Source organism: Callospermophilus lateralis, chromosome 17, assembly GCF_048772815.1.
Source record: "Callospermophilus lateralis isolate mCalLat2 chromosome 17, mCalLat2.hap1, whole genome shotgun sequence".
Taxonomy (NCBI): domain Eukaryota; kingdom Metazoa; phylum Chordata; class Mammalia; order Rodentia; family Sciuridae; genus Callospermophilus; species Callospermophilus lateralis.
Genome location: NC_135321.1, coordinates 34,103,329 through 34,131,318, shown reverse-complemented (window position 1 = coordinate 34,131,318; position 27,990 = coordinate 34,103,329). Strand labels below are relative to the sequence as shown.

At 50.5% G+C, this 27,990-nt stretch overlaps 1 protein-coding gene across 26 annotated transcripts in view; it reads right to left on the bottom strand.

Moving 5' to 3' along the window:
- Positions 1–27,990, bottom strand: part of Celf4 (CUGBP Elav-like family member 4) — a 291,753-nt gene that overhangs the window by 182,345 nt on the left and 81,418 nt on the right. The window lies entirely within an intron of this gene.

The window sequence follows — 27,990 nt, the reverse complement described above, 5'->3', positions numbered from 1 at the left end:
GGCATGGAAGTGGGTGGGCCTTAGTAGAGAGAATGCTCCAGAGAATGCCAGGGTTCTTGCAAAGCGGCATGAAGGGTCAAGTGGTCCCCGCTTCATTGCAGAAAACATGGAAAGGACAAGTGACAGCCACTGGGCATCCTGGGAGGAAGGGGACTCTGAGGAAATATCCCACTGGGGATGAAAATACCTTCTGGTGCCTGGAGGACCCAGGGAGGCCCAACATGGTCCAGGAATTTCAGCCAGATAGGGGAGGCTGAGTGTGGTGCAGGCTGTGTGTGCGTCTCTGTAGGTGCATGTGTGTCTCTTTGTTCATGTTTGCAGAGAGCACACATGAATGTATGTATGTGACTGGGCACATTTGCATTTCTGCATGTGTGTGTGTGTGTGTATGGTGTGTGCCTGGGAGTCTTTGTGTGCATGTGTATATGTAGCATGTATAATGCAGAATACATGCTACACATACACATGCACAACAAGACTCATAGGTATGTGCACACACACGGTACCTATGTGCAGTCACACGTTTTATGTCTGTTGTGTGTCTATGTCTGTGTGCATGTGGTCTGGCCCACATCTCTGCTTTACACTTCCACCCACAGGACCCTCACTGGGCCTGCTGGAGTGTGTTTACAGCTCAGTGGTTCCTGACAGGGGTCTCGGGGAGGGCAGCTGTACTTAGCACCCAGTCAGCGTACCCTGAGGAGCCATCAGACATGAAGTGGGATAGCTCAGAGCAGCCCAAGAAGCCCTGCTGCAGGTTCTGTCCCTCATGTCATCCTCTGGGCGGCCCAACTCCAAGTCCTCCGTGCGTGGGGCCTGGGATAGAGTGGGCTTCTTATATCCTGAATTGGTTGGGCCCTCAAAGGCCCTTTCCCTACGAAGCAAACCCAGGGATGAGCTGGGGTGGGACCCCCAAAACTTGCTTCCTGTCTTCCTTGCCTGGTGCCTGGGTGTGCTCTGCCTGCCCCTGTGGGCCCTTCTCTGAGCTGCCATATGCTGCCTGCCTACTGGAGGCAGGGACTATGGGTTGGCGGCCAAGATCTCCAGATGAAGCAGCTCCTGCTCTGGGGCAGCGATGGTAGCAGTTGAACCCATACCACCTCGAGTCACGCCTGGTGATATAATAATAGTAATAACAGCAGCAGGAGTAATGACAGCCACTGCTTATTAAGAGACCAGCGTGTGCCAGGTGCTGTGGGCAGAACTCTAACACACCATGCCATCGTTCTTTCACAGCCCGCGAGACCACGACTGTCATCTCCACACAGATGGCCGGCGCCTGCCCAACCCCTACTGCTCAGCTCTTGGCGACCACACTCTGGGACCCTGAGGGTGATCCAGAGGCCCATGTCTGTCTGCCTCGGCCCTGTGGAGCAGTTTCCCTTCTCCTGAGCTGTTGGACTCAGCACCTCCTGCCCAGGGAGGGCCCTGGGTCTGAGGGGCGGCACGTCGCCTCCTCGGCTATGTTGGAAGCAGAGCAGCTGTTTCTGGGAGGGAATCTGCAGTGTATATTGGTGGTGTCCCAGGGTGGAAGCTCCTACCCCACTGTGGACACCCAGTCTGCTGGACATTGCCCAGTGAGTCATCCTCTCTCCCGCAGACCTCATGGAAGGCTTTCTATAGTATTTGCTTATTTTCTCAATAGGCTTCTTATCCTGACTTCCCCATTTTCTCAACCTCAAAATGGTTCCAGGATTCAGCGTCTTTGCCTCTGCAAAACATGAGACCCCAACATAGACTTGAGTCTGGTCCTTATCACCCCTACCCGTTTGGGTTTGGGTTGGAAGGGACACCTCTAACCCAGTGCCCCTCCAACCCCTCTCCAGCATCCTGAACACAATTTGCTACCTGGCCTTTGCCCCTGCTCTTTCCTCCCCTACGAACTCTCTCTTTCCTTCTCTCTGCCTGTAGAAATAATATTGTTTTATGGTCCAATGTATTTGCCATTCCCCCTGAAAAGTCCCTCCCTGGCTCACAATGGCACTGTCCTGTTTTTATAGAACCGACTGCACAGAACTTGAACTCTGGTCATTGCCTGATGGACGGGTGATCCTGCACAGCAGTTCCAGGAACACAGGCTGTGTATCTAGAGCTTTCCCGACCTTCAGCTCAATGCTGATTCTCATGAACATTTCTGAAGCATCCCAGGTCAAACCTCAGGACTCAGTTCCTGCAACTCCCAAGGAGGGGATTTCTGGTTGGAGATAGCATTCTTCTCAGGTTCACTGATTCTCTTTAACACTTAGCACCAAAAGCTACTCTATTCATTAACTTTTCCAGGAGCTTAGTCTCATTTAATTACCATTGCCAAATGAAATACAAATATTGCATGGGACATCTTAATACTAAAAACAATCATCATTTATCTGAAAATCAAATTTGGTTGTATATCCTATATTTTTATTTTCTAGGTCTAGCAACTCTACAGGTAATATTACTGAAGAAGAATTTTTCTTCTGTCCTATTTGCTTCTTCCATCCCTTCTGGAATTATCTAGGATTTGACATTGTTATCACAGGGCTAGTTATGAATCCCTTATAGGGATTCTACCCCATCTATTCTGCTAATAATAGAGAACTAAAGCAGCTTATTTTCCCAGAAGAAAGCATAACTCCCTTTCAGGGGCTGGTTGCCTCCCCTTTACTCCTTCCACTCCATCTGATCTAACCCAGGTTGTCACTCAGGCTGCCCTTGGGCCTTGCCTGGACTGGGTTGGGTTGTCCTTGACGGGCAGCTCTCCAATGAGCCAGCGTGGCCCCCTCTCACCTTCTCCTGCCAGGCATTCCTTTCCATGCATCTGTCTTTCCAACCCCAGACCCTGCCTCCAGACAAAACCATCACATTTGGAAAGGGGAAACTGCAATTCAGCAAAAAATAACTGGAAACTCCTTTGCAAAGATTTGTCTCCTGGGACACAGAAAAGCAAAGCACATTCCCTTGCATTTCAACAAGTGGGATGTAGCTCCTCATTGCCCTGAAAGGTCCTGGGAGGTACCAGAGGACGCATTGCTACTTTGAACATCTCCCAGGTTCCATGCCAGGTGGCAGATGGGATCTGTTCTATGGTGAAGACCCAGGAGCTCGGTGAAGTTCACTCCATTGAAGTGATTCGAGTCATACAGCCAGGCTTCTCCAGAGACCCATCTTGGCTGGATGAGCATCTGCCACTCTGCTAAGTTCTGCCCTGACTCTGTAGCACCTACCTTAGAAAAGTTAACCCCATGCATAGTGTCCCTTGGTCTTATTCTCTGACCTTATTGCTGTCAGCTCCTCGGAGGCAGGAATGGGCCCTCATCTTCCCATATTTACCCACAGCTTTGTTCAGACCTCAGCAATAAGTAAGGCATTCGGCAACAACGCATTGATATAAGTGATGGCTAGATCGTGGACATCCATCAATATGGAAAGGTCTGTCAAGCATCAGGAAAAAGAAATAGAGTAGGCCTGCGAAAGATACTTTACTCTCAGCATCATGCTTTGTTTAATTAACTATCTCCATTGGGGGCTGTTAACACGCTAAAAGATATTTTTTAAAATCACATGATTAACCTTGGGAATTAACAAGTCTACAAAACACATTGTTTCCACTTTACCAGGCTCAGGAATGTGCTTCTGGATGTGCTAAGGCCTCCAACAAGGATAGTGACCAATAGTCAACTAACAGCCCCTTCCTTGATGTGCCCAGTGATTGCACTTCCAGGACACAGGCCCCATCTCTGAAGTCGACTCCAGTATGGCCACCATCCTGTTCCAGTCCCCTGATGACAGCATTCTCTCACAGAGCTGCCCAGCGTTTGCATTCCTAAGTGGCACTTTGGAGGAAAAAAATCCACATTCATATATATTCTTCTCCTTCTCCACTCAACATCTCTGGGCTTTTGAATATGAGAGCCTTTTATTTCCTTAAAACAGCAGCTGCTTTCATTTAGTTTTATGGATTTAACACGTTGAGAGGTGGGAGGAGGGGATGGGAGGTGGGGAATTTCTCAGGTCTACCTGCTCACACCTTCCTAAGGATGAACTATGCCTGGTATGGAGCATTCTGTATCTGGGCAAAAATAAATTCTTCCTTCCTTTGTCTTAGGCTTAGGACTGAATTTGCTCAGAGCGTGTTTGTGAGATTTCCCATTTTTTGAATTTTTCTGTTTCTGCTCACTTCCTCCTCAGTTTCCACAGGCATCCATCCACTTGACCTGCATTTTCAGAAATGAAAAGCTCTCAGCCCTTTGGGAAAACACATCTGAGAGCAGAGGGGAGGCAGCCCCAACGCCAGCACTGGGGGTGGGGGCAGGAAGGAATGTGCTTGGGCTCCCCAAAGCCTGAAGCTCCTCCATATCTAGGCCCACAGTTGAGGGACCAGGGCTGACTGGTCTGAGCCCAGAGCTCTGCCCCCATCCATCTGAGCATCCAGGGAATGGCAGTGGTGGGTAGATGCCAGTTTCCTGCAATAGGAGTAGATTCCTGGGTTGCAGGTGTTGCTGGGTCACCATGGTGTTTCTGTCTCAGAGAACAACTGGTCATTAAAACCCAGAGCTGGGACAGGCTGAAGTTAGGAGCCCAGAAGCCATGCTACTCCCTCAGTACTCTGCACAGAGGCCCCTTATACCACTGAGTGTCAGAGCGTTCTCGTCCTACATTCTATGGTCCTCTTCATTTGGGGAAACTGCCTGGGCTTGTTCTTCTCCTTCACTCTGTGTCACCAGCACTATCAAAGAATAAATGAGTTGTCATTGTTGGTCTGGACCCCCTGGCTTCTGCTCTTTTCTGGAGCTATCTGGAGACCTGCTTCTATACTTCCTCTTTGGCTGCCCAGATGCCCCTGACCTCTCTCCTGTGGAGTTGTGCTTTGCATCTCTGACAGCGCATGGCCCCTAAGGAAACCTTGAAGGAATCAGGGCTACCCCAGCTCCATGTTGAAAATGATTCCCTTATCCACTGGGCCACATCTTGGCGAAAGGGCTTCTGCTCCCATCTTCTGACTGGGTTCTTCTGGGTGGAGGCAGGGTGGGTCTTCTTAATCCTCATTAACAGCAGGGGAAGCTGAGGCCTGAGTAATCAGGTGACAGGTAGTCATGCAGAGCAGAGCCAGGACTGTGCTCTCCGGTGGACACTCACCCTGGGATTGTCCCTGATGACTCATATACCATTGTCTGTGCTGCCAGTCTAGCTACCATCTTCTTCAGGCAGGGGGCATGGCCTGAGACCATACCTCAGAGAATTCCTCCATCCCCAAGTCTGCAGGTTTGGGGATCCAGGCTTCCACACATTCGTCTGTTTCTTTTCTCATATTTGGAATTTGACCATAATTCCATCCTCACAGACTGCAGTGTAAGTCTGGTCCACAGCACTCTCCCCCAGACCTTCTCCGCTGGCCCTCTGTAAGCATCCCTTCTGGATGGTGTCTCTCCTAAGGGAGCTTCTAAAACCTGACCCCATCCCAAAGGTGAAGTATGAGAGGGAGGGAGCTGGATGCTTGCAGAAGCTGTATCGTCTCAGAGTCTTGGATTCTTCTTTTGAGGTGAGGAGCTTCATGTGGCCTTTGTCATCTCCAGAGCCTACTGAGTGCTGCCTCCAGCAGATAGCCCATGGTGGTCCCTTGCTGTATCCTGGGCCACTTGGAATGTACCAGGTCTCCCTTCTCCTCTGAGTGCTTTCCTGGAGATACACCATCTCCTTCTGAAAGCCCTCTTTGGACACTCTCTGGGACCCTCACGCACAGGGCTGAAAATCTCTGTGGGGCTCTGGGGTTATGTGGAGCTTGGAGTGGAGAGTAGGGAAGGGTCCTCCTATTAACTCCTTCCCAGGGAACCGCTGAAAAAATCCAAGGAGTTAATGGGAGCCATACAAAGCTTTTGATTTGCTTCAGAGATCAAAGGTCAGCCTGAGTAACTCATTAATTAACTGAGCAAGGCTTCCTGCTATTGACAAGGTCTGGGAGCTGGGCCTGGGAGCAGACCTCACATCCTGCAGCAGAAGACCAGCCCCCCTCCCCTCACTTTCTCCTGCTAGGCGCAGAGGCCCCACTCCATCCTCTGATCCCAACTTTCCCAGGAGGCTATGACCTGGCAGGATTGTGAACCATGACCCCTCTGCTTTGAAGCCCGATCCACAAGTTGTCTTCTTGTCTCCCACCGCTGCCCACTCCTCCTCCAGCCCTCACTGGCGTATGATCTGATGCTACAAGGATTCAGGCGTAATCTGGCTCCCACACACCTTCAAATGCTGCTCTTCGATGTCTGTCACCAGGGAGAGGATATGATGAGCTGATTCACACCGAGGTGTCAGGCAGAGGGTGTGGGGAGAGTGGGCGGTGGGTGATGATTTCATTTTCATGAGGGTCACACTTGAATTCCAACCGTGTAATTTCTGATGGTGGGACGAGGCACCAAAGAAAGGCTAGACTGCAGGATATTTTTGGCAAGGAGTCCTCCCAGTGACCGCTGGGGTCATGGAGCAGAGTGGCTGCGTTCCGTGCGGTTGGGTAGGCTGCCCCATTAGGGACCAATGGCTTTCCTGAAGCAGGTTTCTGAGCATCATCTTTGGACACTTCCACACCCATGGCTGGCACTATCTCTGAGTGTGTTCTAAGCACACACACAGGAACTCCCACCACTGGGAAGTCTTCTTTGACCTAACCAGGATGTACCATTAGTGGAGACTTCCCCATGAAGGAGGCAGACCATCTCATTCAAAAATTGCTGAAGGGAAGCACCTTATTATCACCGAAAAGCCTACGTGGAAGGAATGCTGCATGATCAATCATTCCATCTCTTGGTGTAGACAGGAGTTTTTTTCTGTCTGCTGGTTTTTGGGGACCAAGACACAGAAGACTTTGTTACTGTCTCTGTGATTATGGGCAGAGCTCATCCCTACTGGCTGACATTTGTAGAGACTATTGCTGTTTGCATAGCCAGCTGTTTCTTGAAGGACTTGTCCATGATTTTAGAAGCTGTACTGTTTGTAGAGTGGGTTGTTCACAGAACCAGGCTTCCCATGCAGAGCTCATCACTATCTGCAAAGTTTGCCACCACTTGGAAAGTTTCTTGGGGTTTGCAGAGCCATTGCTTACAAAGCTCATTAAAGTTTGCAGAACCCATCGCAGCAGCTCGTGGAGCCTGTTGTTTGCTGTGTCACTTTGCTTGCACAGTTAGTTCTTCACTGGTTTTAGAACCAGTTACTGTTTGTAGAATCCATTGTCTTTTGCAGATGCTGGCTTTGTAGGCTGAGCTCATCAGTATCCACAAAGCTTGTTGCTATCTGCAGAGCTTGGATGGCTCTGCTTGCGGAGAACCTTCATTTCTTGCCCAGCTCCTCCTGGTTGTAGCCCATGCTGCTATTCACCAGTCTGACATTGCTTGCAAGGTCTATCACTGATGATGGAGCCCTGGGACACTTTCTGATTCTACTTCCTTTGCCTGTACTTTTTGCCTTATGATGAATTTTCAAGGGCGTGTGACCATACCATCGGGGTTTGAAGTGTTTTCTTGTACACAGGTTTTGGATTTTCTCCAAGGTGGCTGCTGAGTTCAGAATCCATATCTTTCTTTCTGGTCCTAGTGGTTCCTCACGATGTCCGATCCATATTTAGACTCAGTTTCTTCTCTAAAGCCAAGATGCTCTGAGTTTTCTTCCTCCCTGTCAGTTACCTAGATTCATTTCACTTTTGTCCATACGATGCTATGTCCTTCTGTCCACCTGCTCTCCTCAGCATGGAGACCTAGTGTTTCCACATTCACAGTCACCTATAGAGTTCATGGACATGGTGTCTTGGCAGTGGGAGGATGAGGACAGGACAGGAGTGTGTGTTTGATGTGGGCTCTACTTTGTGACTTGGGCTGTGTGAACTTGATCTCAGAACTCAGGAGTTCATATGGCTATCTTCGGCTGCTTTGCCTATTGGCCTTTGCCTTGGGTGGGCTGTGCTCAGCCCCATGAGAAGGTGGTGGGGGTCTTGGCATTTGTGCAAGGCAGTTCTTGGCCATAGCTGGTACACTTTAATCAATCCTGCTCACGTTTGGACACATTCAGTCCCTCATCCCACATCAACTTGGGAACACTTGCTGCGCTGAGTGTTATTTTGTAGAGACACAATCTTCTAAATAAATGTCTCTAAAAGACAGGGTTGGAATGAAATGGTTTGTGGTTTGTCATATTGAAAAGACTTCATAAAACTACAAGGAAGATGGGCTAGCAATTTCCATGTAGTTCTTATAAAAACCTAATAGTTCATATTCAGAATGGTCCAGTAGTATTGGCTCTGAGGAACGGAGTAGAAGGGATATTAACCTGATGTTATGGTGCTTTTTTCTGGAACTTTCCTAAGCATCACCACTGCCTAGGAATTGCCATGTTTGGACATGAACAGGTCCATGTAGGGATCTTAACTCATAAGGTTTCTCCTTTCAGGAAGTCTGATAGGAAAATTCAAGCCAGGAGATGGTCTCTTACTTTGTACCAGGAGTTCATTGGGGTCACATTTAAAATGGAACATGCTTCTTTCTGTAGCCCAGCTAGGAAATCAGCTCCTATGCTGAGTGAGGGACCCTAATTGCTCTTATTTCTTCCTCAGGACACCCCCGGAGATCTCAGCTAAGGACCCTGTCTGGGCCAGCTTCCAATAGCGAGGAGTCCGGATAAGTCCAGCTTTCTCTGCCTTGGCATGACTGGAGGCTCAGTTTATGGAACAAGTCCACAGAGTGAGCTGGAAGCAAATTCTTTCCCTTTCTAAAAACCCATTTTTCAGTCCTTTGTTCTCAGAAGAAATTGGAGCTCGAGATAAGTCTCCTTGTTGGCTTTGTCCACAGGGCCTGAGGCGAGAACTGCTGCTCAGGAGATAATTCAGAGTGCTAATGGCATACAGATGCATGCTAATTCATGTGCACACACACAAATTAGGCTGCAATTATCACAGGAACTATTTGCTAATGCTGGTTACCATTTGAACCATTACTCAGCATTGGTTACCACAGCCGGCTGGTCAATACGGCTCAGCATGAGGCCTGCCTCTCAGCCAGCGTTGGAAACTAACAGAAACTTGCATCAACATCAAGGAATAGCAAGTAACAGCCTTGGGTTGATTCAAAGTGGGAAGTGGGTCTCCCAAGGTTTGCAGTGGGAATGGAACAAGTCTGCAGGAAAATGACACTTGGATCCCATGGGGCGGGGCAGGGTGGGATGGAGAGGAAAAGCCAGCAACAAATGCCATATAATATGACACATTCTGTGTGTGGAAGACCCAGATTGTAATACATGCACTGTGTTCCTTCCATTCAACCAGTCTTCCCTAGAGCTGGGGGCTCAGGCTGAGAAAAGTGGCTCATAGGAGGAGACCCGGTGTACAGAAGCAACTAGTTACCAATAGATATGGCGGCTGGTCCTAGAGAAGTTTACCCAGCTTCCCTGCAGGAGGTGGGGCTTTGAGTCTTGCTGTCATGGACTTTAGTGCAGGTGAGCAAAAGGCCAGCATCACAGCCAGAACTGCCCACAAGCACTGCGGTTGTGCAAGAGAGTGGTCAGTGCCACCAAGTCATACCAGTAGCTTCTGCTCGCTGAGTGGCTGCCATTGCCTACACCTCTGACAGCCTTGCAAAGGAGGGGACCATCATGTACTTCTGCAAATAAGAAGATGGAGGCCAGCATGGGTAAGATATTAGCTCCAAGGCCCCAGGGTTGGTCTGCAATTAGAATGTGGTATGTCTGACTGTCTGTTGGTGAGGACACTCCGAAGGACAGGCATGACTGGGGGTTATCAAGAGGGGTGGTCATAATGGTACTTCTAACAGCACTGAATTCATCCCACCTGTGAGGAAGTGTGCCCAAGAGACAGTGAGTAATGGATGCTTGGTCCTCAGCAAATGGGAAGGGAGCCGAGAGGATGACGAGCTCTTCTCTTACCACAAGCACTGTTGGTTGCCTGGAGCACCTCCAAGAAGCCAGCAGAGATAGGAGGATAATCTAAGGGGACCTACTGTATCCATTTGGCTGTCTCTGTCCCAGAAAGACGTCTCCATCAGTGTCTAGAGGCCTCAGTCAAGAAAAAGGAGAAAAGAGTTTGCTGATTCCTGGGCCCCAGTGAGCAGTTCAGTGGCCCCCAGAGAGCAGTCTGTCCAGCTTCCCTTCAAGCAACACACTGGGGTTCCCACTGCTGGCTCTGGGTGCTCTCCTCTCCCCAACCACACCTCTGTTCCCCTGGAGGACTTCCCGTCTGGCTGGCCTACAGGTATCACCCAGCTCCTCTGCTAATCCCCCTCCTGTGGGTATGCCAGAGATCTCTGAGTGGTCAGCTAGGCAGGCTCCTGGACACTAGAGACTGGAGTCAGCAGTGAGCCTGACCTCATCTATTAGCCAATGCTGCAGTTGGCACTGATGTCCACTCTTCTACATTGCAGAGGACCTGGGCCCCCTGTATTTCCTGATGGAGGTGTGCAGGGAGGTGATTTTCAGGCCCCTTAAGGGGAAGAAAGGGGGCACCGTGCAGGATAGATAGATCCTATTTAACTTATCTCCTACAGCGCGAGGTTCACAATGAATAAGACCCAGTTGAAATGTCCTAGTTTTCTGCTGAGTGCAAAGTGGAGCCCAGCCTGTGCCCAGGGGAACACAGGAGGAGAGGACCAAGTCCTTGTCCTCAGGGAGCTCTTTGCAAGAGACACAGGAATCCATAAACATCCCTAGAGAACTTTCTCCTTAGACAGGGTCCACATGAGACTTGGTGGTTCTGACAGGACCAGCAGTGTAGCTTGCAAGTGTGAATTGAAAATATGGAGCCTCTAGTTAAAAAATGATTAAGAATTTTAAGATGGTGATGGCTGAGGAGTGTTAATCCAAGTGTGATGTCTTCTGAGTGTGAGAACTTTGTGGGAGTAAGCAGGTCACATGCCCATAAGGCTGGCCCTGGCTAGCGGTCAGGGAAGGCAGAGCCCGAGTGTGGCTGGGCCCTCGTGTGGTGGACCATGTCAGATAACTCACAAAGAAATTTTTAAGCCTGTTATTTTCATGGGGCCTTTGCAAAACCCCATGAATTTGGAAAAAAAAATATTCTTTCCATTTTTCAGAAGAGGATCCTGAGACCTGGGGAAATTAAGCTGTCTTTCTAAGGTCACAAAAGGAGTCACAAATGGAAATGGCAAAAAAAACCAATCTTCAAACTTGGGAGAAAGGATCCTTCCTGCCTGCCGTGTTCCTTCTTTGGACCCAGAACTCCAGCCCTCCAAGCTCCACATCACCACAATCAGTGTGGTCCAGAGATCTTCCCTTGGAGACATTGCAAGGAACTCTTGCATTCCCAGTGTCCCTCCCCAGCCCCATCCTGCCCTGTAGAAGTCCCAGCTTCTGTCCTGCAATGCCCACACCCACTGAGTGCTCCTGCCAACCTGGTACTTTTTTTACCTTTGAGGGCAGTTTTCCAACCTGCCCCCTCCCAACCAACCGAGTGTGACATTTTACTGTCAGATTCCTACCTCCCAGCAGGGTGATCCAGGGCCGCTAATGAGGCCTCCTCTGAATTATGGTAATGGAGTCCTCCTGTCCCCTCCCCCCACCACGGAGCCAGTGCATCACACGGGTCACCCCCAGACCTCCAACCCCCTCCTTCTGACCCCGAACTCGGGTAACCCTCCCTGACAGGCCCCCAGCCTCGTGGCATATTTACAGAAATGCCACTCAGCAGAACGACCCAAATCAAATGAACGTTAACAGGAAAGCTGCTAGCTTCCAAATTAGCGGTGCATAATTAGTTTCATGCATAAACCTCTGGAAAGCACAGGGCGAAGGCTGGTGAGAGAGACAATTAGTTTTTTGTGAGGATGAAGAGGAAGAGCAGAAAAGGAGTGGGAGAAGGTGGAAAGGAGCCCCGGCCGGGTGAGGCGCAGATGGCATTTGCATAGAGCGAAACTCCTCACGCTGCTCTCCGTGATGGGACCTCTCAGTGACTACAAATCCTCCAGCTTGAGCCCTTGCAGCTCCCTTCCAAGCCCAGCCCACTCCTCCCCATTCCCACTGTGTGGCTGCAGGAAACTCAGGCAAACCTTTCCAGGCCTTAGGCTGGGTCTATATAGAGGGGAACAGACCACTCTTGGGCCCTCAGGGAGATACCTGAGCTTTGTCCTGGTCTGTTCTATGACTCAGGATTCTGCCTGGGTGCTCTGCTCTGTCTGGCTCACTGTTTTGGGAATGGAGGTGTGTTTTGCAGACAGGCTGGTTGAAAATCACAGCCCTTAAGAGTTTCAGAGATCCTGGCTCTCTGTGGGTCATAGAACAGCCCTGCCACAGGAAGTACCTGGCCAATAAGGAGCCCCCTTTGCTGCTTGCCCTGTGGGTGAACATGTGGCTGGGACTAGCATGTCATCTCCAGACTTTGAAACTCAATGCACAACCCTCACCCCACCAAGGACCCTGCACAGGAAGACAGCAGGAAAAACCCTGACTGCTCTCAGATAAGGTCCTGGGATGATACCCTCCTCATGTGCATTCCTAGTGGGTGATGGACAGGTCTGCCAGGGCTCTCCCTGGGCCCTCGCATGTCCTTCAGGAGACCACCATCTCCTTTCACTGAGCTCCTTTCACTGCTTCTGGGCAGGTCTCTCCACCTCCACAGGCCTCACCTAATTTCCTCACCTCTCAACTGGAGATAACAACACCTGCCCTCCCTTCCTCAGCTTTGGGGAGATCAGTGACATCAGAAAGTGAAAGGTTTTCTATGGAGGCAGCAGGTGTTCTGACAGAGGCCCATGGAAGGAGGCTAAGGCTTACTGTGGGGGCAGAGCCCAGCCTCCAGTTTGGGATGGCTGGTGTTTCCCAGGGCAGGGTTCTGCTTGTCTCCAGGCCTGGCCCTGGGAGATGCCATGGTCTGCCCGGAGACAGCTCTCTACATGGAGGCGTGCAGTCTTCGTTGCTTATTGCATATTATTTATTTAATCTTAATTTATAATTGCTTGATTGCCAGAAGATCTTATTGCCATGGGGACAGAAATGTGCTGGCCAGTCCTCAGTAAAGAATGATTTTCCTGCCATAAATAAACAGAATAGCCAATCAACTACCCATCAAACTGCCTGGCCCTGGCACAAACAGAACAGCACTAATGAGACACAACACACATTAGCATAATGCTCTACCAAGGGAAGCATGCTGGCCTCTGAGAGCGCCTGGACCACGGTGGCCGACGGCTCTTTATGTGGGCACTCAGGGAGGGCTTTCTGCGAACCCCTCAGTGGCAACTGGGCACCCCCAAGGAGCTGAGGCTTGTCTCATTGGGGTCACTGCTGCTGAGGCACTTTGCTTCACCACAGAGGGTTTGGCTGTGGACCTCACGGTGCTCGTGATGCCGGACTGGGTCTGTGGGTATCATCAGGGGACTCTTGTGTTGGTTCAGGGAAATAGAATTCACCAAAGGAAACAGAGTGAATGTGTGTGAGGGCACTGAGCAGAGAAGGTGGTTCGTGCAGCAAGTGCCCCAGAAGTTGGTGAGTGCGGGGTGGGCAGGAAAGGCTGTGTGAAGGAGCAAGACGTGTGCTCCCACCAGCAGCTTAGAGGCAAGGGACCAAGGGGAGGGAAAGGGGAAATACTGGGGAATGATACTGAACAAATGATATTGTTTCATTGTGTGCATGTATGAATATGTAACCATGAATCCCACTGCTATGTATAATTATAATGTACCAATAAAAATATGGGGGAAGAAAAAAGTCGTGCACTTCTCCTTTCATGACAAGCAAGAACTGGCATCGAGGGCCTGTTCAGATGAGAGCCACAGCATGGGCACAGGCAGGGAGGGAAGGAGAGCACTATGTGCTGGCAACAGAGAGATGGCAGTCCCTGGTACTGGGGTTAGGGAGCTGAGATTTGTTTACTAGCACCAGGGAGTCACGGAGAGTTCTGAGCTCTGGAAATATCAACCTATCAGAGTTGAAGGCCACTATGGACCAAGGTTAAGCATGTTCCTTCCCCTGCTCATCTCTGTCATCCCCCTTCCCAGGCTGGTTGTGACTAGGCTCCAAGTGAGGACATATAACTCATGTGAGCTCTTTCTGCCTGCTGTTTGTTATGGTCAACTGCTTAAAGCCAAGCCCAAGACAGTGGCCCACCACCGGAGAGCTGAGCTCCCCAAAGATGAGATGGATGTCTGCAGGCCACATGGCTGAGATGCTCTAAGGAAGTAGAAGAGAAGAAGGAATAAACACCCATGACATTCATAAGGGTTTGGGAGAAGTGAGGGGCTGAAGCCAGGAGTCTCCAGATGGTGTTTAGTGAAATGACAGTTTGATGCTTAAGAGGAAAAATGAAAGCATGGTGTGCTGGGAGCTCCTATCTTATGGGATGGGGGTGGGGAGGTGTGGGCACAGGGAGCCTGGTGTAAGGCCTGCACTGTTCCAGGTTCCAGCAGAGAGGGCACACTCTCCCCAGTGTGTCTGCGGAGGGCTTCACAAAACGAATCTAGTCCCAAAGGTTCAGGTTCTCACCTACAAATTCCAATGGTCACAGCTACTGAGGACTCAACAGTCCAGTCTGTGCTAAGACTGGGTGCACTGGGGCGAGCAAGACTCAGCGCCTCCTCTTAAAGTGCACACTCAGTGCAAGAGACAGGCAGAGAAGTCACGTTCAACTCTGGCAAACCTTGGTATACTTAGGACACTCTGGGAACACAGCCGGGTGCATCTTCTCCAGGCTTCTCCAGAGAGGAGGAGGGGACTCTGAGCTGAGTTTAGAATGCTGACCAAGGCCTGGCCTGGCAAAAGAAGCTTGGGCTCTAGGAGAATGGTGGACAAGAAAACTGACGGGGAGATACGCCTGAGTCGGAGCCCTAGGCACATTAGTGGGGGGCATCAGAGTGCGTGCCATCCTAGATCTTGGTGCCATCAGGAAGTAGTCAAGAGAAGCTGGGCTAATGATCACAGAAGGGATGAATGAAGGCCTGATGTAAGACTTGGATGTCACCTATGGCTGGTGAAGAATCAGAGAAGAGTGTTCAGCCAGAGAAAGGGGGCAGAGACTCGCATCTGATCCCACTTCCTTTCCCACATACAGTGTTCTCAGCAGACATTAGAAATCTGCTCTGGAGAATATCTTCTCCCTGACTTATCTCTATAGTGCCTGAAATCCTAGATCAGAATGTCCTCTTTGGGGGGTAAATTGAACAGTCCCAGCATCCATTCTTGATACTGCAGGCTCTCTTTGCTCTCTGATCTGGGGCTTATAGGGCTGGGATGCCTGAGAGCAAGGGTCCCACAATGTGGGAGGCCATTTCTGTGGTGCAGAGAATGCAGAGGAACTTGGCTCTGATCACCCTGGGCATGGTCTGGGGCACCTCCACCAGACAGAACTTCGGGAAGAGCTATACGAAGGGCAACAGCTTTGTCTGTGAGCACTGGAGAGCCATGTGCTTGAGATTAGCTGTCTGGCAGAGTTGAAGGCCACTGTGGACCAGATTGGAGACTGCAGAGGCTGTGTCAGTGGTGCCACTGGGTAGCAGACGAGGGAGGGGTGTGGGGAGACAAAGGGGAGAGTGGGGAAGGAGAGTCAAGGAGGAGCTCCAGGCTTTGGAATCCGTTCTGTTTCCATTTCCCCCCAAGTCACACAGCTGCCAGGGTTCAGACAGACGCTGTGATTAGCATTTTAATGCATTTCAGAGGACCTTGTCCAAACTGCTCTGGAAATCAGAAATCAAAGAGTTTATCTCCAGCCGTCCCTACAGAGCCACATTCAATTCCAAAGGAGCCTAGGGAAGGGAGTGCATGTGCACAGGTGTGTTTGTGTGCCCACATGTGGGTGTGGTTAGGACATCTGCGTGTTTATACATGCACATGCATCAAGGTATGTACACATATATGCCATGCACCCTGGTGTGTGTGTGTGTGTGTGTGTGTGTGCGCTTGCATGTGTGTTTGAATGACAAGTGTGTGCACATGGAGCAAGCTGTATCTGTGAGTGCACGTGTACACTCTGCATGTGTGTGCCTGCTCTACTTTGTGCCTTTGCACGTGCAATTTCATCCAGGATCACTCACATGGAAGAGGAGAGCTCTATGCTGGTTGAAAACAGGTCAGCACTGAGTGACTCGGGCTGTCAGGGCCTCTGGGCCTCAGGTAATGGGAAGTGCATTTCAAATGCCGCTTCGGCTGCTTGGTCTGATCACGCTTCAAACAATACAGCCTAACGGATGGCATTTCTGAAGGCACACTTCCACTACGGCCTGTCCTCACAAGCTTCACTAGAGCCCCAGGTGGGAGGTGGGCAGCTGTTAATGAGTCAGGGAAGGGGGTGCAGTTGGGAAGCCAGGAGCTCTCCTGACACCTGTGTGTGATGGGTGCACCCAGGTTCCCTCTCACTACCTCTCAAGGTTCTCCTCCTGCCACTCTGATCGGGCCACATGTCATATCTGCCAAGCCTGTCCCCCTTCAAGCCACTCATCTAGCTTGAGATGGAAGGGTTACTTCTCCTGCCCTTCTCATATTTCAGCTCCAAACACAGGTACCAGGGACTGTTTTTCCAGCCCAATCACAATGAGACCCATCACCTTCCTACCTTAGAGGGAAGTTAACAAACTTTACAAGTGGGGGTCAGCTTTTAGGGAGCTATGCAACTCCTCTGACTCCTTTGGGGGTTTAGAGTCAACTAAAACTCCAGATCTTTAACCCCCGCCAGGCCAGCTCAGCCCTATGGCATTACAGCAGGGACATCTGTATGTCTTCTCATGGGGGCCCCCAAAGGTGGCTCTTTGCTCAACCTGCACAGCACAGGCAGAGGAGTTGGGGGATGCATTCCCCGGGGTGGGGGCCCAGGAAGCAGCAGACAGTTCCTTGTGAACTTGTTTAATGTAAATACATCCTCTATTTATCTTTGGCTGTTAATAAATTCATGCATTATTAGAAAATCCCTCATACCAGCAGACCCGCTGTGTTAGATCAGCTCGTTTTAAGAGATTTCCTGTTGGCAGGATTCAAAGCCCACACCTGCAGCCAGCCCAGGCACAAGGATTTAACTAAACGCCGCAGATAATTAGATCAGTTAACCTCGCAAATTAAAACAAGCACATCGCATTAGCTGAGTTTATCCTAAAAGAAAATATTAAGTTCCCCCCAATAAATCGTTTAATAAGACTACAGGAAGATGTCATATCCAGTCTTCCCCAAACCTGGGGGTAGGAGGAGGGAGGGCTCAAACAGTGGCTGGCTAGTAGGTTTCCCTCCATTGAATGATTGCTGGGGATGAATGGGGTTCTTGCTGGGTGACCTAATGGGAGTAGGAAGTTCCAAGGAACAGGGTGCAGGCTGAAGCACATGACCAACAGCAAAGCTCCACCGGCCTGACAGTATCAAGGGGTCTCAGTGGGATCTATCCCACCCTGCCATCTCACAATGCAGGGCAGCCCCTTATGTTGGAGAAAGGGGGCTCACATCCACAGGGAAGACTTTCTGGAGCGGTTGTGACTACCTATGACTTTGCTACTGAAAGTTTCTTGCATCTGTTAAATGCTGAATTCTTAAAGAATTAATTGAAGTCTGTTTAGTTCAAGCCCATTAAGTCAAAGAAGAGGGTAATTTTTTGGGGAAGGGTACTGGGGATTGAACCCAGGGGCACATGCCCAGCCCTATTTTGAACTTTATTTAGAGACAGGGTCTCATTGAGTTGCTTAGTGCCTCGCCATTGCTGAAGGTAGCTTTGAACTTGCCATCCTCCTGTCTCAGCCACCTGAGCTGCTGGGATTACAGATGTGCACCACTGTGCCTGGCTTTGGTAATTTGTTCTTTAGGAAAAATTGGTCTTTGCTTAAAACCAAGGTGCAAAAACTAACCCGAGTGTAGACACAACTACTATCTGCAGGAGTATGTTGTCTAAAAGAAGAGTGCTTGCAAGTGGCTTACTAGTACTCAGTGTCACACCGTCACTGTGCTAATTACACATGCTTTGTATCTGTTCATTAAAGCAGGCGAAGCAGGACATTAACTTGAAAACAGTGTTGGATTGTCTACTCCAAAGTAATAAAACTGCACGGAGCACACCCCTTAATATGGATGCTAATGGAAATGGGTGTCCTCCCAAGCACTTCTGAATTACGGCAGGTTCCTCAATTTGTCAATCATGGAGGTGCTTGGAGATAAAGGCCACGAGGCAAAAGAGCGGGACCCAAAGGTGGCACCTCAGCAGAGCTGTGTTCAATTGTCTCTGGACTGTCACAGGGATGTACAAAATGTGGTGGGGAGGGTGAGGGAGGGTGGTGGGTAATGAGAAGGCCCCTTTGCAGTCTACTTTTTTTTGAGGTGCCCTGGCTCTCAGGAGGGAAATAGTGGCAGAGAGGAGTTCTCCTTATGGATCAAGCTCTTTTGGCCAAAAAGGAGTAATTGGTATTTTCTCTTTGTGACCCTGTGTAGGTGTGGGGGGTGGGGCGGGAAGTGAGCCTCTGTGTTGTTTTGCATTTACCATAAATCTGAATGTCCAAGAAACTCTGATGTGCAGTAATGAGGTGGCTTAGGAACCTCTCCAGCACCGTGTGGCTTCCTCTGCTCCCTGTGTCCTGCCCTGAATAAAGACTTTCTTCGCTGGGTAGGAAAAGCCCTCCAAGTAATCAGGGGGATGCCAAGTTCCCTCATCAGCTTCAGGGACATAGAAAAAGTCCAATTTCTCCTCAATCCTCTGCCAGCAGGACTTGCCCAGGACCCCAGGGGGCACCTCTACCAGGTACACTTGCAACTTTCCGTGTCTGCCCGCTGAGGCTGCTCTTGGCGCCCAGCTCCTCATTGGTCTGCTCAGGCCTCGCCCTCCACACGTGCTGTATGCTACGGTCAGGCAGTCACTCTCCTATTCAGGAAGTGACCAAATTCCTCAGTGGAACATTTCATGCCCTCCTCAAATGGGCCCCAACCCACCCACGACTCATGACCCCCAATCCCTGTCCTGGTGAACCCCAGCCAGTGCTGCGTCCTCCCCACACCCTCTCCTCCCTCTTCCTTTTCTTTGCTCATCTGCCACCTCCTTGGCACGCAGCCTCAGTTCCTCTCATCCACCACACCCTGCCTATCCCTGGGGGCACTGCCCCAATGCCCGGCACAATGTGGCTCATGGAGGGCATTCATAAATAGCCGCCACCTTGCAGCGCTCCCGAGCTGCGTGAGCTCCAGATTCCAGCCCAGAGTCTCAATAGGCTGTCCTCTAATTGTTTGGCATGTACACCTTTTCTCCTCTTCAGGAGGGAAGCCCAAGGGGCTTCCTCCTGCCAAGCAGCACCTAGTGCAGGGCCATGCTCCTGGTGGGTGCTCAGGAAACACCGAATTGAATTAAAAACCTTCTCTCAGGCTCTGAGCAGTTACAGCTGTCGGATGCCAGCTGTCAGGGCGGCTGGGAGAGGCTGAATGCATATTCATTTCAGAGCCTCTGTCTCCCTGCCTTGAAGGGTCCCTGGACCGCTTTTTTTCTTTTTCAAAAAAACATGGGGATCTGGGATGTGAGCTCATTCTTGCTCTCACTGGCTAGGGTTTTCAAGCTTTGGGGCTCCCTCATGCAGCTTCCAGGGGTGCTACCCTTTTATGGGGGTGAGAGATGGTGAGTGAAGAGCACAGAGGGAGAACGTAGGTCCCCTGTGAGGCTCGTGCAAACCATTAGAATAGACATAACTAACAGCTTTCCTTGGGGCCCATCTTTAAACAGCTGGGCTTGGCAGGGATGGGTCCCAGGGTCGACGGATGCTCCTGTCTCCTATAACTGGCTCCCATTCAGTGGCTGGCCAGCCCTGTGCGCGGTTATGCAGCTGGGAAGTGAGGTCAGCTGTCCTCCAGACCTAGGAAGTCAGGGGGCAGGGATGGGCCAGAAAGGGACAGGTGGGGAGACAGATTCAAAGCAGCAATGGTGGCAGCAGTAGAGAGACCGATACTGTGTTTCCTACATGCAAGCAGGGTGCCCAGGGCTTTGCGGACGTCACTGTGTGGGATCCATAAGCGACCCCTGTGTGAAAGCACCACTGAAATCCCAGGGCCGAGAAAAGGATACTGAGGCACAAAGAAATGAAATGACCATCCCAAGGTCACACAGCAAGGAGTGGCAGAGCTGGGATTGGAAGCAGATTGACCAAATCAAGGCCTGAGCCCTCCCAGCAGCATGGACGCGGTTTTGACCTGAGGGTCCTTAGTGTTCCCTGAGAAGGAAGATAGTGGAAAGGGTGGAGGGGTCATCATGCCTCTGGGAAGGAGGCCAGGGAATGTGGGACCCCTGGCTTTGACTGGGGCTGAGAAGTGAGGCCAGCACAGAGGGAGCTTTTATGATAGAAAAGCAAAGCAAACTTGGGTGAAATAATGGGACCTTGGCTTATTTCCCAGGACTGGTCCCGTATGATAATTGCTGGCATTGCTCTACCTGCACAGGTGACTGGGACTGTGCTTCAGCACACCTGTGACCAAAAGCTTGCTGCATCCTGGGACAGCACATGCCCCTTGAGGGTGGGGACAGTTGAGCATGAGCAGGCCTTCTTCATGGTGCAGAAAATGGTCAGAGGAAGGGCCTCAGGGTCTGAGGGCAACACAGGACAGCCCATGACTCTCTGCTCTTCCACCCCAGCTCCCAGGCCATTTGCGTGAAGCTCACCAGGAGAGTTGAGGCTGCTGTTCTCAGGCAGGGCTGGCACAGGTGTGCTGTGTGCCTCACTCCACATCCCTTACCACAGCCCAGAAGAGGCTGTGTCCATTTCCAAAATAGAAGGTTGTCACCACTTCCTGGCCCTGGAAGCAGGATGACCCACATTTGGAGAGTGTGTGCCCACCAGCACAACCATCAGCCCAAAGGGTGGGAATGATGAGGTGCCTGGGGAATGCCTGTAATGTGGGGACAGTGTCTGTTGGCTTGTTGGCCTTTGATATCTAAGCCACATGCAGAGGTGCAGAAGAACTCAGTTCAAGAAAGATAGAGATAGGCCTGGAGTGGCAGTGCACGACTGTAAACTGGGGAGGCCGAGGCAGGAGGATGGCAAGTTTGATGTTAGCCTCAAAAATTTTATGGGATACTGTCTCAAAATAAAAACTAAAAAGGGCTGGTAGAGTGTCCCTGAGTTCAATATCTGGTACTGCAAAAAAAGATATAGATGGCACAAATATGGTGCCTAAGGAGCTGATGTGCTATTCCTTCCCTATCACGAGATCCATGGAATTAGAAACCATGTCAGTGGTTGGGATACGCATGCTGAGCGAGCAGTGCTATGTGGGAGAGGCACCTCTGGAACGCATCTGAGACTATTCTCTCCAGCCTCAGGCTTCTCCCACAAGCCTTGACAGTAGTCTGAGTGCAGGTGCACTTGTCCTGGGTATGGGTGGGGCTGCTGTTCCGCCTAGCCTAGCTTGCTCTAGTGTACCCTTGACTGTCTCTATCAGGCTGGAGACAGAGTCTACAGTTTATTACCTGTGGTACCCACCTCCTCTTCTCTTTTACCAACAGAAGCACAGTTTTGTTCACAGGAGGTATGTGCCTAGTCTTAGGGAATACATTCCCTTTTCCAGTCTATCTTATGGCTAGGATGGCCCTGTGACATACTTCTGGCCAACGAGACATACATAGATGTCTACTGGGGAGGGCATCTCTGGGAAATAGTTCTTGATAAAAGGGACAGAGGTTAGCTGGACCTACCCTGCTTGACTGGAGTTGTGATACATGAGGCTAGAGAAACCACTTTCTAACCATGAGGGAAAGACTCTGACCCTGACATTATTATGCAGCTGAACCAACACCAGACCCTAGATGCCATGATGTGCAAAGAAAACCAAGCTCCATTTGTTGATGCTCCTGCAGCCAAATGTATTTTTGTTGTTGCTGTTGGGGCGGGTACTGGGGATTGATCTCAGGGGCACTCGACCACTGAGCCTCATCCCCAGCCTTATTTTGTATTTTATTTAGTGACAGGGTCTCACTGAGTTGCTTAGTGCCTTGCTTTTTGCTGAGGCTGGCTTTGAACTCACCATCCTCCCACCTCAGCCTCCCAAGCCACTGGCATTACAGGCATGCACCACTGTACTCCGGCTGCCAAAAGTATTTTTAACCAATAGGGTAGTCACTGAACTGAAGTTCAGAGAGGGTAACACAGGACAGCCCCATGCCTTCCCAAGGTCTTCCCAAGACACACAGTCGGTAAGGCTTCAGGTAGAGCTGTGGCTGAAATTGGTTCAATTGCAACAATACTTCTGCAATCCAAGGACAGGTCAGGAGTGTGGACACGTGTGGAGTCATTACCCGGCATGATAACACTGTTCTTACTTACCCTTCTGCAGCTGTGGCTTCCTAGGTTCTTCTCTAGGGTGGTGGAAGGAGAGTGGGCTCTGCAGTCAGACTCTCCTGGGCTTCATGGCCTTGCATAAGCCCCTATGCTTCAGCTACCTCTTCTGTACAACAGCACAGATAATGCTTAGCTGAGAGTACCCGTATGACAGTGTATTAAGTGAGATAATATTTGTGCAGTGTCTGGCTCTTGGTGAATGGCAACTGTCAATGGTTAGAGAGGCAGAATTCTTTTATCTATCCTCCCATTTGGGGAGAATGGTGCTAGATTTGATCACCAGCAGAGGCAGGCAGTGTCTTGCCCATGACCTCTCTTGCCCTCCCCACCTCAGTGACAGTGGCCTGACTTCCATCTACCAGTACTCACACTTCTGGCTCCAGGACTTTCTATGAACGTGGAGCTAATTTTGCCCACCCATGAGGCAAGCCAGAGGAGCTGGGGAGTTAATGATCCGTGGGTACATGCTCAGCCAAAGCCTGGTGGGAATCGGTGTATCAATACCCCAGCTCTCTGGACCCTGAGTGGCATGACCTGGGGAGTGTGCCTGACACTGGTTCTGGAGTCCCCAATGGGGTTAAGCTCCTCTCATAGTAGAAGCTGCTGTGCCTGATAACATGCCCTTTATTGATTTCTTCTCCTCCCTGTCTCACTTCTCACTACTGACTGTGTTTCCTGGGGTCACTGCCCAAAGTCCATTTGGGCAAACACCGCTTGCATTCAAATGCTTGCCTGGAGTCAGCTTCTGGGGCACTCCAACTAAGGCAACATCCTCTAGTGCCTAAAGTTAGGCTGGTGGATGCTAGATCCCCTAGCAATCTTGTTCAGGTGCAGGGGGTACAGTCTGGGTGATGTGACTCAGACCGTCTGAAGTGGCTCCCAAGACTCTGCATTTTGAACAGGGTCCTGAGGAAGCGCATGCACCGGCCGGCCCAAGGTCCACACTTTGGCCAGGGTGCACTTGTCAAGGCTGAGATGAGAGGGAGAAGGGTGCGACAGAGGATAGACTGGGAGAGCTTTGCAGAGGAAGGCAGGAGCAAAGGCTGGGTCCTAAAGCCCTGGGGAGATTCTGGTGGGTGGGCAGGAGGAGGCAGAGCTGTTCCTGGGAGAAGGGAAGCTGGGGACTTTCTGGACAGAAGCCACACCTATTGTGTGAAGGATTTGGGGGATGATTGACCTGATGGGAGTTGACTGGCACATACAGACTGTAAGGGGCTGGAGGTTCTGAAGCACAGTGGTGTAAGAGAGGTGTCCTTGTTCTCCAAGCACTCTCCTGGTTTTCATCCCTGAGTCCAGAAGAAACATTCAGGTTTTCCTGGCTCCCCAAGGTCTTCTTCCTCTTACAATCTACTTTAATTTAAATTTTGACTGTCCCTCAAAGGACCATGCGCTAAAGACTTGGTCTTCAATGTGGCTCCATGGAGAGGTGGTGGAGCTTTAGGAGATGGGCTTATGGGAGGATTTCAGGTCATTAGAGGCATGCCCTTAACTGGATTGTGAATCCCTTCTTCTATTTATTTTTGCTCCCTGGCTTATGATGTAAGCGGTTTTGCCCTGCCTGACATGATGTGCTGGTTTCACTACAGGCCCCAAAACAGTGGGGCCAATTGTTCACATGCTGGAACCTCTAAAACTATGAGCTAAAAAAAAAAACAAAAAACCTTTTCTCTTTATAAGTTAATTATCTTAGGAATTTTATTATAGTGATGGAAAACTGACAAACACACTATGTTTCCAACTCTTTGTCCCTCACACACACAGCAGAATTCTATCCTCCCTTCTGGTCATTACAATTCACAAGCATCTCCTGTCTCTGAATTGCAATGGGGCATATAGTCCAAGATGCATATTTGAGCATTGTTGGGGACACTGTTCTGTGCACTATAGGCAATTTAGCGGCATCTGAGGCATTTTACATTTTCATTATTATCTAAGTATTTTGTATATGAATTAACAGTCACAGGCTTTTATTGTGGTGAAGAACCATGGAGGTCACTCACATCATTGTTTTGTTATTAAAAATCACACTTGGCTTGTTTATAGCAATCCATATAGCATATGATTTCCACTAGAAAATGAGAAAGCTCACACAAAGTCATCCAGCAGGTTGGTGCCCTCTGTGCAGTTGGCCAGTGTTTGAAGGGTCAGATGGAGAGCTGAGTATTGCTTTGCTTCTTCTGTGCTGTGCTGGGCACAGAGCTGGGTAAGAGGAACACCTTCAACACATCTGCCTTGTGCCCATTCAGCTGCCAGGAGAGGAAGCTACCTTTATGGTGCCCCCTCGTGGTCATATGAAGACATACCGTAAGTGCCTTGGATGGCCACATGCACTTGAGGCACAATAAACTTGGGGCACCCTAGAGAGACCTCATCCTTTTGAACTCTGGGACTTTTCTCTTTACAACAACTCTTTTCATAAGAAATTGAAGAATAAAGAACAATACTGTCTTTTGCCATCATCACCCAGGGTTCCTCATCTTTGATGATAAATGACAGCCCACAGTTCCAGAACCCCACTGGTCAACAACACAGACATCTGGCCCTGTGCCGGCCCACGCACATGCTCTCTAGAAGAAACCCCGTCAATTCTAAAACACATCAGTCTGGGAGCCGCAACTCACACAGACATTCTGTTAGCCTTGCTTTCTTGCAAAAGGTCAAGAAGTCCTTTAATAGCCTCACAGAGACTCATGCGGGCATGGCCTTCACTGTAACCTCAGGCTCTCTCTCCTGGGGATGCACACCTTCCATGCATGCCCACACTCACACCTGCGCCAGCTGCAGCTACCCAGGCCAAAGCACCTCCACCCGGAATTCCTTCACACATTCATGACCACTAAGTGAGGTCTTCTTCTCTCTTCAAATGTACCTCCCAGTAGGTGTGCGAAACTGGAAATTCTCCAGGGATGCCTGGAGGTGATCTGGATGGAGAAGGAACTGAGAGAATGAGACCTGCTGGGATGCCCCTGGGAGGTGCTAAGGGCAGTGATGTCACTCAGCAGAGAGAAGGCTGCCTGACACCTGTCCACCCATCTTGCTCTGAACAGTTCCAGTTCTCAGCACAGGAACAGGTGAAGCATTGGGGTCTGAGACTCAAAGCAAAATCCATAGTTAACAGAGCAGCTTGGGGGAGCACAGGGTGGTTCAGGATGCTCCTGGGGACTGGAAAGCTCCCTAGGGAGCAGAGTTCATCCAAAAGAAGTGACTTTGGACAAGAACAGCATGGTTCTGGAGGATTGTGGCCAGGAGAAGGTCTGCACTGGCTGAAGAATTTTCAGGTGGGCGCTTTATCTCACAAGGATCACCTTGGCCATCCTATGTGGAATGCATCAGCTGGGTGGCTGGGCAGCCCCAGGGCACCCTGCTTTGTCTCATCAGAATCCTAGGCACTTCCCATCAAGGTTTTTCTGTCATGAGTTAGCGTCACACTTGCCTCCCCAACCCGATGACAAGCTCCTTCCTCAACTGGCTGTGTCTTATTCATCTATGTTCCATGCCTGACACTCTGCCTTGTAAACGGCAGGTTACTGCACATGGTGCTGGGCTGATTCCCGTGGTGACTGGGACCCAACCACGCAGGGGCCAGCACTGCACCAAGAGGTGAGATGCCTGTCTGGTGTCCCTAGGAAGAGACCTGTGCAGAGGGCAGGGGTGGGCTTGACGCCAGAAGTCTGGCCCCGGCCCTGAGGCAGGCAATGTGGCTGGCATGCCTTAGGGAGGGACACATTTGACCCTCTTTATTACACTTGTCACCAATGGCGTCAGGCAGTGGAGAGCAGGAGACACAATCAGGCTCATTCTCCCACTGTCCCCTCATCTCCCTGTCTTCTGAAGTAATGTGAGTGATGCCAATTCTATTATTCTTAGTAATATAAAGTATGTCAAAGCTAGACGGACTCCAGGGGGAATCGGGCCCACTGCCTCCTTCCTAGCCCAGAGGGTGGCTTCAGGGAGAGTCTGAGCTGAGCGGAGCCAGGTGGGGCCACAGGGCCTGCTCTGGCAGTCCGGACTCTCACACCCAGCCAGGCTGGGTCCACTAGCTTGGGTGCTGTCTGGCTGTTTCTTTCTTTTATGTACCTGACTGTGGACACTGGGGTTCTCCGATTCTTTCGGATAATTATGTTAGGGAGCCTTGCTGAGTATAGGCCATGGCCAGGCCTGGGCTGTGTTGTGAGGATCACAGAGAAGACGGGTCCCTACAGGAGTCAAGAGTCACTCATTTGACCACTGAAGCCACCTCCCCAGACAGTGTGGACAAGGCCAAGAAGAAGAAAGTCGTTAGGGACCGTGTGGGCCAAGCCCCAGGGGAGGAGGAAGACTTCAAAATGTCTCTGGGGGAGGGGAGCAAAGTGGAAATAGCGGGTCCTGGGGCTAGGGTGGCCGGCCCGTGTGGAGAAGGAAAGGCAAGATCTGTGGGTGCCACAGCTACAGCCCCTCTGCCCAGCTGGCCCTGCCTCTGGATCTAAAACCCCTTGGCCCTCCCTCCAGGACCCCTGGTGCTCCCTTCTGGATAATGGCCCAGGCCTGTGTCATTTGGTGGAGAGCTGCTGGACTGGGAAGCCTGGGCAGGTCACAACCTGGCAGACCTGTGGAGACCAGGGCTCTTCCAAAGGGGGAGGGGCTGGGGCATCCCCCACGTGGCATCGGAGGAAGCAAATATTCTGGTCCCAGTTCTGTCATGAACAAATGCCCAACTCATGTCACTCAGATCACAGATTCCAGTGAGTCAGAGGAGAGAAGCGAGCTGGGGTTGGTGCTGAAGCTGGTGGCCCTTGGGCCAATCTGCCCTGCAGATGGAGATAGGATGGTGTGAGTGGCAGCCAGAAATGAGCCTTCTTGCTTGGAAGTGGCTTTGCCCTCTGCTGCTGCTCTCTACTACTCTTAACTCCCTCTGCACCCAAACCATCTGAATGTGTGGCCACACCTCCTACCCCCCATGCTCTAGGGACCCTTGTGCTTGCCCCCCAAATGAATGAGAACTAGTGAGGAATAGGGAACGTTCTGTTCTGGGGCCTCCCCTCCTGCCTTCTACCCCATTCTTGGCCTGAATACAGGGTTCGATACCTTAACACTATTGATGGTTGGGGTCAGATCATTGTTGGGGACGATGTTCTGTGCACCATAGGCAATTTAGCAGCATCCCTGGCCTGTCCTCACTAGGTACCAGTAGCATTTCCAGACAATATCAAATGTCCTCGAGGGTATAAATATCCCCTCCCCTACAGGAACAGGTGGATATTTCTTTTTTAGGGAATATGGGAAAGAAGAACTGTATGTCACTTATTTTCTCAAGAGAGAATGAAAAAAAGCCTGAGACCAGGTGGGAGTCACAAAGAAAGGGCTGGTGGGACACCTCTCTCCCACCCATGATTCAAAATGCCCTGGAAGAACTTTTTTTTCTCCTATCATGGAAGAGTCAGTTCTCAGTGTTATGGGTTGAATAACACTGAATTCTCAGCTTTATGGGTTTGTCCCCTGCAAAAAGATGTTGAAGTCCTAACCTCTAGTACTTGTGAATGAGACCTTATAGAAATAGGGTCTTTGCAAATGATCGAGTTAAGATGGAGTCATTAGAGTGGGCTCTAATCCAATAGGATTGGTGTCTTTAGAGAAGAAAAGTTTGGAACCAGGAATAGACAATGCACACAGGGAAGATAACATGAGGAAACAGAGAAAAGACCATTTATAACCAGCGAATGTCCAAGGCTCCCAGAAGCCAGGAGAGGGGCATGGAACAGATTCTTTC